The following is an 11,399-nucleotide window of genomic DNA, read 5'->3' as shown; positions in this document are numbered from 1 at the left end:
AGTTATGCAATGAAACAAATGCTTGTACAATTCAGCAGATAAAAACCATGAATTGTAAGAAAATTATGAATGCGAGTTTTAACCATAATATGTAACATAAAGTTAGAAAGTTTCAAACAACTTAGGGTAACAAGAAAATGATTCGAAAACAAAATACTTAAAAATGAACCGTATCTAATTTCTTTGGGAAGAATAAATACTAAGAAGCGCGGGTTTCCTTCTGTTTGGAATGCGCAGTCAAATATTTAAATGTTTCCTTTGGGATGCAAATTCTTTTCACAGAATTCTATTTCACAACCAAAATTTCTGCAGGTATTGTTAGAAATTTACGTGGTTTAATGAGATCTCTTCGACACGTTGTTGGTGCACGTTTAGCGCTTAATGTATAGCCGCAAATCCACGTGGTCCAGAAAATCATAAACAAGCCGTCCTTTATCCAGCTTAATTGGGCTTCTAGAAAAGCCTGCAACTGTACAATAGTACGCGTTCAAGTCTATTGTTCCGTTTCTCAGCGATCTGCGTTCTACTTAGAGAATTACGCAACTTAGAATTCGTTATTCCATCTCTGAAATGCGATGCCCGTGAACGACTAGATTATACGTTGGCAAGAAATTACCATTCATTAATTTCTTTGAGAACAATTTATCACGTGAGAAATGTAAAACTAGGTTTATATAAATTTTATTGAGAAAGTTGCAATCTTTATAGCAGTACTAAATTTTAGAAAACAAATATTTAATACCGCTTGCATTATAATTTTAAATTTTCAATCATTCATTTTGATTGATTTGATACTTCCAGTGTTAAATTGGTATTTATGTTCGTTGCGACTTGATTCAAAATGCTGATTATTTAACGTATATATCGATGCAACTATTATATTTGTAGATTTAGATAAACTTTTATTACGTTAACTCGTTGTGGCAAATTAATGTCAAATATATTAATTGACGTGCTACATTTTTCAAGTTCACTTTGAAAGATGACGTAGGAGTAATCGCGACTGCGTCAGACGACTTGTCCTTATATAACTAAACAATTTGTGAAGTAAATCTGTGAGTAGAAAGTAGTAAAGCAAAGTAAATATAATTTGATAAAAAATATTTCATATAGGAAGAGAGTAACGATATGATCCTGGGTGGATGCGTCGCAGCTAAAAACTTTTACGGCGTCGCAGAATAATTTATGCCGGGAAGATCCGTGGTCAAGTCGTCGTAAAATGGTCTCGTTGGTTGACGACGAGAATTCGACTCTTATCGCGAATATTCGAAGCAAAGCGGGTCGATGGACAATAAGGTCGTTGGACGGATCCACCTATCTCAACAATGGTGGCTTATTATCTCGGACAAAAGCAGAGTTCTACTACCCTTAAGGGGGTGGTGCTAGTTTCCCTAGGAAAGATGCCGACGCCATAAGCCTACTAATGGATTCCTTCAGAAGCAGCTGCCGCCTTAAGATTGACCGACTTCAACGAAATTAATCTCAATGTCTATGCCATGCCACTTTCCCTAAATTAGGGGGTTGAAGAAAACGTTTGCGAATATCGTACATAAACGACTGGTCGAGCACGATGAAAGCAATTGCCCTGGAGGATCAACAGGCATAGATCAATATCTTGATGGTATTAGGTATTCCCAAAAATTCGTTTCGTCCCCGACTGTTGTGCATAATGCGAATTTAGAACAATCTTTTAAGCAAATGAATGTTGCGGCAAAATAAGTGAATGTTTGCGGATCAATGAAACATTAAAATAAATATAATTGTGTGATATGTTCATATTCATTTCGTATACTAGTACCAAGCGCACATGTATTACCAAAGGCTAATGTAATGTTTCAACAAGCCCTATTACAATGTATCATGATTTGACAAACAATATACTGCGGATATATTACATATGCACAATCAGCATAGCTGCTAGTAGATTTTACATATAAGATTATTCCTTGTCTCAGAAATTTTACTAAGAAATTGCAGTATCTTTAAATTCTTTATTTTATATTACAGATTTATGTTTTCTATAAATGCATAAAATTTGTTGATCAGTAGTGAACATGTGTAACCACAAGTCTATCGAGTTATGAAACATAGCAAATAGTTACCTATTTTATTTAAAATTTTAAGAAAGATTAATTCATTTCTGTATACATTATTTCTATGATATCTTAAAATAATGAACATAATTGTAAGAATCATTTTATTATAATTTTTAAAAAGTAGAAATTAATTTGTTGATTAAACCGCGCAATAATGGTGGACGGTGTCCAATAGTCTTCTAAAAGATGGCGCATACTGCCATTTTATGACTGAATCAGGAGTACGTGGGAGGAATATTGATCCAGCTGAACCCCATCATTTACTAGAGCCACCTACGCGAAAGCTTGGAAACTTTCTACGATTATCATTCTCGTGTAGAATGAATCAAAGTCTTGGTCGGTAATCGATTAATTAATTTCTTACTTTACCATTATTATTCTAAATTATCAGCAAAAAAGCGAAACACTATTTTATATTTTGAAAGGACATAAATCTGGCACGCTGAACTAAATTTATTTATTCTATGTAAATTTTTTTTCATTGAAGCAATTTCGTATATATGTATAATCACTAATTAGTTAAAATTGCTTAAAACTACTCTTGCCATTGAAAATTATGAGACAAGGAAAAGATTAGTTGAAAAATAAAAGGTTCGTACAGAATAGTAAATTTTCTCTAATCATTAATTCTTTAAATATTTCTGATGAATTATTCTTTTGATTGCAAATGGCAAAGTAATAATAATAATTATTCTATTGCTAATGTTTCGAGTTATTTCAGCTAAAATAACATGGTTTAAGGAGAGCTTTAAGATGAGTGTACCAAATAATTTGTCAACCCTTTCTTTCCGGAGTTATCAAGATTTTTTACAGGTAAACCTACAATTTCATTTTGTTTAGATTCTGAAAAAGCTACATGTTATGATGTTCGCCGAATTCATCTAAGCATCCCCTAAGCGATGGGTACAAAAAAATTGTAGGTCAACCTATAAAAAACTGAAGACTACCTTGACAATTCCGGAGGAAAAAAGAATTAACAAAAAATTTGATATAATCATCTTAAAGCTTTCTTTAAACCACGTTATTTTAGCTCAAAAAGTTTACAATCGAACCACTAGCAACAGAATAAATTAAGCTGATCACGTTGCGTGATCCACCCTGTACATTAAGGAATGATGAATAGCAAAATAATATGCCGGAATTTGTGTGCGCTCAACTTGCAGTACGAAGTAACTAATCAATATTACCAGATATGATATTTACGCTTAATATACTTACAATACTCATGAAAAGATCTTAGCGTAAGGATTAAATGCAACGTGGAAATTTTCAAGCAAACTCTTAAATATAAAAGATGTAATTGTTCGAACGGTTCAAAACTTTCCTCGATAAAAGTCGTCGGGGCTGTCACCCCTTGCAAATGCTACAGTTGCAAAATTCAGATAGGCCAATAGCGAAATTGGCGATCGATACGTTTACTTACATTCGTTCATCTTGGAAATCGACGGCAACAATCCGATTCACTGGCACGATACAAACTGTCCACGTTCATTCTGTATCTGCTGAAAAGATGCGGTACTTAAAGGAGATACGGCTTTTGAAAACCAGTCCTCGCAACCCCTTGCATAGGGGTGGCCGGACACGAGCCAGCCAGTACCGGACGAACTGGTCCTCCCAGGATCAAGAGGGATTCTTCCAGCATCCTGGTGGACCAGTCGCGGCCGATAGATCGACCGGTCCCCATTGAATAAAACACGGAAAATGCCGTTGCGACCGAGCTGGACATCGAGATGACCAACCGGTCCGGCAGATGTTGGTCCAGCTGCAGTTCTTTTGGCTAATCAAATCCAGCAGGAAGGAGTTGTATGGGGGATTGGATCATTCAGAGTCTGCGGCACAGCCAGATTCGCTGATTTTTACGATTGTCTCGTTGTCAAGGAGAGCCAGGATTATTATCGTTGATATACAAAAGATGGAATTATAGTAAAATCAATAGGATTTATGTATAAAAAACTTCAGGGCAATATATATCGAATTTATCAACAAAGTACAAATATTTTGAAAAATATTCCTTGTTTATTGGAAACGTTGCATAAATATTGCCAGCGTTTTTCTGGTTCGGTTTTTGTTATGGGATTAAAATGAAAGAATAAATGTAAAATAAAATACAGCTGTGTTTTATTTTTAACATTCTATGTTACAAAGATGAGGTTTATTGGTTGCGCACTAATTTTAACACGTACTTCGATTTTAAATTGTTTTCGCTTAAAATATGTTTTAAACATATGCTAGAAACGTGTTTGAAATTGTTCTACAATGATTTACCTGATTCTTTCACGACATTATAAGGCAAGTTTTAGATGTTGCCCAAGAACGAATTAATGTTGAATTTGAAAATGAAAACTGTTTTCCTGTTTCTAGTAAATGTTTTACCAGATAAACTGTGATCTAATATGTTCGAATTTATCATAGCGCTTATTGTACTCATTTCATGTACGAGCTATTGTTCAATTTGGTAATCTGTATTTTCTGCGATGAATTATATAATTTAGATTTCTTCGGTAACGAAAACTTGCATTAATAGTAAAAATAGTTACGTTTATACGGCGCGTTTATTTTTGTAGCTTAAGCGATGAGATTTTATAAATCATGTTTTGTTACGATTTACAGAAGAATGTGTTACACTTGTGTCGAAAAGAGACTTCGGATTGCTTTAAAACCAGCTCGATATGGTAAAATCAATTCTTTTAAAGTGTAAACAAATTTGTACGTTAAACGAATGAAAGGATCGTTTCAATTAAAATTGGACGGCCGCATAAATAATTTATTAAATGTGAATTCGAGGTAAATATTAACTTTCGATCAAATAATTTCTCTAGAATGATATCGATTGAATGCAGGCGCGGTGCAAAATGCTACATTTATTCAGAGCCACGAAATATTTCACTTTTAATTGAAGAGGACGATATTCTCATTAATGCGTTCGAATTCGTGCGAATGAATGAAATTCGTGTTTCATAAAATTATTAAAACAGCCCCGTCAATTAATCTGTTAATTTCCCTTTCGTTGGCACAACCACTTTTAATTATTTCCACTTTCCTTTCGATTCATTCGATATACGCGGGACATTATTGAAAATAACGAGCATCACGAATAATTTACGTTATGCTTTTGCTCGATTCAGCTTTCCGATAGCGTCAAACATTGTCAATAGCGTTGCAGTATTTTCTGTAAAAGAAAATTTCACAGGTGGATATTTACATGATCGATACGGTTCTGTGCCAGTGATAAGCATTCATCTAATCAGTAATTAATATGTGGCGCGTTCAAATTTGTGGAACTGTAATTAGTAATGCGATTAATTCAGTTTTTGATTATTTAAAGAAACATATCGGAGGCCTATACAACATTTTGAAACCGTTCGCAAAATTAATGCTGTGCCACAGTATAATATTTCTAAAACGTCACTATTTGAGATTCTTATTTTCTGGTTCTGGTACAACGATACTTGTACCGAGCGTCGAAGTTTAATCATTTTCAAGAATAAATATCTTCTTAACCCCTTGTACTATAATATCGTGTCAGACATGTTGCGAAGATTTTGAACATAAAGTCCTAAATATTGATGTTACGTGCTTCTTTTAAATCGAAATAAAATCTTATTTTTTTATCATCAATATATAAGTATTAAATGAAAGGTTAGCACGCAATGAATATTAATTTAGGAATTTATTAGCGACAAAGAAGTAGTGGTAATTAGCTTAGCTCTGAAAGAAAGTGTTGCGCAAAGGGTTACGGATGTTCGTATCCTTTGAACTTGTTATTGCCTTTTATCACGCTTCCCTTTTAAAGAATGATGCAGTCATTCGTGTTTAAGACTGCAAATATGAGATGTTAGACATGAATCGAAAGAAATATTTATATAATTTACTGTAATGTTAGTAAGCTTGTCTTGCGCACGACCAGTTTCCTTGTTAAAACCATTGAAGAGCAAAAATCGAGAGGATTTTAATCATCAGCTTATTACACCATGATTGTTAACTGTCGTTGACTTGTACTTTGAACAATTCCAAATCATTTAGAAGCCACAAAAATGTCAGTATTATCGAGAGACATGTACCAGGGATTAATTTGTGATCGCATAATAATTAACTGTTAGAAATATTACTATGGCCGTACGTTTTGCATCGAGCACCAAGAAATCTTTTCTGTCTCAAAATGGATCTGTAAAAGCTTGCAGAGAAGAACCGAACATCGCATGGATGACAGCACGATCGAAGCAGTTCTGCGGTAATTAATTCGTGGTGTCCCTTGATACAAAAAACTGGTCGGCGATGAAGCGATCCCGGCGCACCTTTCACCGAAACGAGAGGAATTGTCTGCCCATGAATAAGGAATGGCCAAGTTGTTCGCGATGCCGTTTAAACGCACCGGAAGTTGTTTAAACCATGGCTCCTGCTGATTAGCGCGAAAGTCCGAGGAGCAAAGGGCCGCTTAGTAAACAATTAGTCGACCGTGCAGCGGTATAGGCTGCGATAAAGAATCAACCTTGGAGTTCTTGGTGCGTATGTGTGTGTGTGCACGCGGTCGCTGCGTATAATCCGGCGAAATGAACTCGGTAAATAAATAATTAAATAATTAGCGGGTTGCATGGGCGCAGAACTGTCGGCGATTCGTGCGTTTTCTCGGTTGCTGCCGCTTAAGAGTCGTCGGCGCTAAATTAAAGAGGAGAAAAACGAACTGGTAAGAGGATCGCCGGCGAAAATTTTGACCGTGTGCCGTTCCTTTTCCGCAACGGGAGCCCAGACACTGCTTTCCCGACGTCTTCCCGCGGCGTGAATTTCTCGCGGAGGGTTAAAAACACCGAGGTCTTCGTTCACCGTGACTCTCAACGCCTGACTTTTCAACGTGTCTCCAGCTGAACAAATTAATATATACTCGGCGCGAAAGATTGATATCATTTGTAAAATTCAAATCATCCTGACGCATATGCAGCGACAGAGAATGCAAACGAGACATTCTTCGGCTTTATGCAATTTTTATTATGTTATTAAATTGACACTTGGTACTGATTCATTTTTGCGTTAATGAACCAGGAATTCTAGTTCTAACGGTGCATTTTTTCTTTTCTTATTGGAAACTTGTGTAGTTTTTTTTTCGGTAACTTGTTGCATAAAATGGACTTTCTAGAAACTCTTAGTGCAGCATTCTTGTTCTGTTGCTTCCATGAATGATTTCTGTTTGCGTCGACTATGCATGTGTGCATAAAAGAGGATATTGTATTTTTGCTGTAATTTATAATAACTTTCGTCTTGTAATTTATAATTTTCTTGAATAAGATTAAGTCACATTTTTCGCATATCACATCTCTGAGAATTATTTATTTCCATATAGAATTTGTTCGCTTTTGTGGACGTAATGCTTCTACATTAAATTACGTGAAATTTGTTATTCATTTCTTGATCAGTTTAGTCTGATGATCTGTGAATTTTCATGGTAAGTATCTCGGCAGGCTCTGTAGCGATATACAACGTGTCCATAAAAGCTTCAGCAGTGTCAGGGTTATTTAACAATGACGAATTTTCCGATTTTAAGAAAATTAATTTCTTCATCGACCGAACTATCGATACTCGATGACTTTTTCTGTATTTAATTTTGTAGATACAATCTGTTAGAGTATAAAAGACTCACGAAAATGTTTCCACCGGCATCTATACAAATTTTCAATTCTTCTACAATTTAGTTATTTCGATGATAACAAACGCTTAACTATGTTCAAAGTCGACGAATAATCTGCATTAAGGCATCTTTCTGAACGAATTACCTTTCGAACTAATCTTTCAAAATAGTCTTGGCTAATATACAGTTCATTTCCTCATTACCGTTCGTACCACTTGTCTCTCATTCTTTTCCGCCCTCTTCGCGTACGGCAAGAGAAGATGGAACGACGCGAACGCAACTGCGAGTCTTCGAGTCCGCGAGAAGAGAAATTTGAGAACCGTCTTCGTTTAGTCGACGAAGTGGCAGAGCGTCGAGGCGGCACGACGAGAGCATTATAAACTCTTCTTGGCCGTGTTTCTGTCGTTTCTACTTTACCGCTTTCCACCTCGTCGTGCGAGAAAGTAAAATGAAAAAGAACCGGCTCTGTATGGGTGATATACACGAGCCAGCGGCGGCGTTTTATCGCGCGGTTTATGTTGCACACTTGGCACTCCGTGAAGCCGGAATTTGCCAGCGCCGGCAGGAGTAAGAATGCTAATTGGAAAGCTGGAGCCATTTCTTTCTTTCGTCTTGGAAAAGGAAAGATATTTCAGTGCACCGCCGAGCCCTGCACCCGGGGGTGGGATTTACATTGCGTATTTTCCTCGCTCGGTTAATTGCAGTTTTCGAAACCCTTAATCACTGTTCGAATTTGGATATTAGAGAAATATTAGAAGTTCTCCGTAATGATCATTAATCTGTGAGATATTTTTACACGTCTTTGAACTCTTGATAGTAGTTATCCAGTTTCAATAGTTCTATTGTTATTGCAATTTTATTATTCGAGCAGCTTCGCCTTTCTAATACTTCATGTTACGAATTTTCAGCATGAGCTTGTCTCGTTCAATTGTCATGCCAAACGAGGAAACTGCATTTGAATTTTTTGTACAAAATTATGTTCGTGGGCTTTCCGAGCGTTTCTATGCGAGTATTGTTGCCGTTTAGGCGCATTTCAATGCTTCGTCATGCACTTGGCTTTTCTTTGAATATGTTTTGAAATGAATTGACGAGTTGTAGTGAAAAGTGGTTTTGCATTAAGAGGCTATGTATTTCTTTTGAGCTGTGAACAAATTAGTTTTTCGTACCGTAAAATTTCATAGGTGTATCTAACCGGACCAGTATGGTGAAATTGCGTGGAAGTTTTAACGTTGGAGCAGGCTTGGTGGCTCACTGTCATGAAAGAAATTTTGCCTGGGGATGTACCGAAACCAGTTTTTGAAACGGGAAAAGTTCTGACCGTCGAAAGAGTTAGAACTTTGGACGACCCTGGAGTTAGGGGATGGGAGAAAAGAGGGAGGCGCGATGCACATTAGAGCTTAAAGGGTTTATTATAGGTGGTGCCGGAAGTTAAGGTTGCTGCAAGGGCGTGGCAATGCTTTAAGTTCTACATCGACAATATTAGCAATGGCACTCTATCGAATGAAGGTCTTCTTTGCACCTTTATTTACTTGTTCCGTTATGTTTGTATGTTCTTCGAACTCGAATTGTCGTAATTCGATCGATATTGCAATCTGGATTCTTGTTATTTTAGATATAAATGTTTACTTTTGAGCAAACTCTTGATGATTCATTTTTTCTCGGTTATTTATTTTTGTGTTATCGTCACTTTCTCAATTTCCAGAATGATTAGTTTTGTTATTCAAATGTTGATGCATTCGTTTCTTCTTTTTCTAACATATTGTATCATCGAATGCAATGCGTTTAATCATATATCTGAACGCATGATTCAGTTCAGATTATTCCTTGTTGTAATTTCTCATTTCAAGAGAATGTTCTTGATGTTTCGGTGAAGACAGTTCCTAGATTTAAGGTTCATGGTGTCCTTTCACTCAAATTTTGTTTTCCGTATCTTCCATGTTTTAGAGTTTCTGATATAAAATTTTGAGAACCTCTAATGTAAGGCATATTTAATTTTATCATTTTTATAAACGTTTGTCCATTAGTTTAATGATTGAAATATTTTTTGAGAACTTTTATATTTGTGACACTTTTCTTTTGAATTTCTGTTCCACCCTTTACTGGCATCGTCTTCTAATTTCTTTGTTTTTCAAGATTGAAGCAATTTTCATATTATACAAAATTAAAGATAAAGGCAAAATTTGTTTGTCAGTTTTTGATAAGGATAACGTGTTTCTTAAGAAGTCATTTTACACATTTTTACAATAATAATGAAATTCATCTTTTTATCTTGAAGATATATTATTTCCTTATTCTTCTTAATTTAAAAAAAAATTAATTTTTTTGTTTTCAAACATTAAAACACGTTCCTTAGTTTTTCTACAGTCAAAGCTACCGTACCAGCTCTTTCCTCAAGGTTCTTTTTCATCCCCCAGACACATCTTGCATTACTTTTTACATGTTCAAAATGGAAGAATGTACATAGCACTTTTTTTAATACAAGAAGTAAAAAATTTTCATTTTTGTAGACTTTGTCTCGCTTCTTATCTTTTTATCTCCGTGGAAACAACATTCTTTAATATTTCAGATCTGAAACAAATTTTTATTCCCACGTTCGAAAATTTCCTCTTTGGATATCTGTCATTGAATTTTCATTTCGAACATAGTATTTTTGGAAACGCTTTTACTGAACTCTTTATTTCTGAAACAAATCCTTGTCTTCTTGTTCGAAAATTTTCTTCTTAAATATGTGTCCACGAATTCGTATTTTGAACATAGAATTTTTGGAAACGTCCTTACAGAACATCTTATTTCTGAAACAAGTCCTTGTCTCCTTCTTCGACAATCTTCTCTTTGAATACCGTATCTTTGCGTGTTCGTTAAATTTTTTATTTCCGACAACAAGTCCTTATCCTTACGTTCGTAAATTTCCTCTTGGAATTTCCATTTGCAAAACGTAGAATTTTTGGAAACGTTCTTGCCGAATTTCTTATCTCTCGTTAAGGTAGGACGCGTGGCGGCGGGTCGTCCTGGATAATATTCGGGAAGGTCGTATCGCAGAAAACGCTTGAAGTGGTTCCCACTTTTGCGCGGGTTTTATGTTTTCCGGTTCCTCCGTTGCTATTATCCGGCCTCCTCTGTCCTCCAGTCGCGTTTCTGCCTGAAACAATAAAACACGTTCATGAATGAAACCCTTCTCTACACCCTTCTCCGTCCCTTCTGACGCCCGCCTACAATTCCTACACCCCTTTACGGCCTTCAGGAGTGGACTACCACCCTCTTTTAACGCGCATTATCATGCTCCTTCCATTCATTCGTAGCTTCAGGTAATAAACTTGGGGCCGCGACATGCGGGTGTGAGAAAGGGGGCGGAAGATCTTCCTGGAACTTCGCCACGCGTACGCACGCAGCACGTTTATTTTTAAAAAGGAAGGGTCGGCGGTTGGGATTATTATGCGTCGCCGGTTTCGAAGGTCATTCATGGTTTTCAAGGGTACCGGCGATCCCCGGGTGACGCTCGGCGAGATGAAAAAGAAACGCGACGCTCTTTTCCCCCTTTTCTAGTTCCCTGAATTCGATAGGATGCGAATCAATAAAAAATAAAGGTTCGGAGAACTTGTGTACGCGTTGCCTCGAGAGTTTCGCGATTCTTTTCATCTGGAATTTAATTATTTCTTGAGACTTCTGTGTGTAAATGGATTGGA

The 11,399-nt window shown here is 36.3% G+C and overlaps 1 long non-coding RNA gene across 1 annotated transcript in view; it reads right to left on the bottom strand.

The window, feature by feature from the left end:
• Positions 1-4,192: 4,192 nt before the first annotated feature.
• The window catches only part of LOC143263876 (uncharacterized), a 35,056-nt gene continuing 27,849 nt past the window's right edge, over positions 4,193-11,399 (bottom strand). The window contains exon 2 of the long non-coding RNA XR_013037241.1: positions 4,193-10,855. This is a non-coding gene — a long non-coding RNA (uncharacterized LOC143263876). The remainder of the gene's footprint in view (positions 10,856-11,399) is intronic.

Source organism: Megalopta genalis, chromosome 2 (genome assembly GCF_051020955.1).
Source record: "Megalopta genalis isolate 19385.01 chromosome 2, iyMegGena1_principal, whole genome shotgun sequence".
NCBI classification, from domain to species: Eukaryota; Metazoa; Arthropoda; class Insecta; order Hymenoptera; family Halictidae; genus Megalopta; species Megalopta genalis.
Note: the sequence above shows the minus strand (reverse complement) of the source record. Positions and strands in the feature narration are given on the sequence as shown.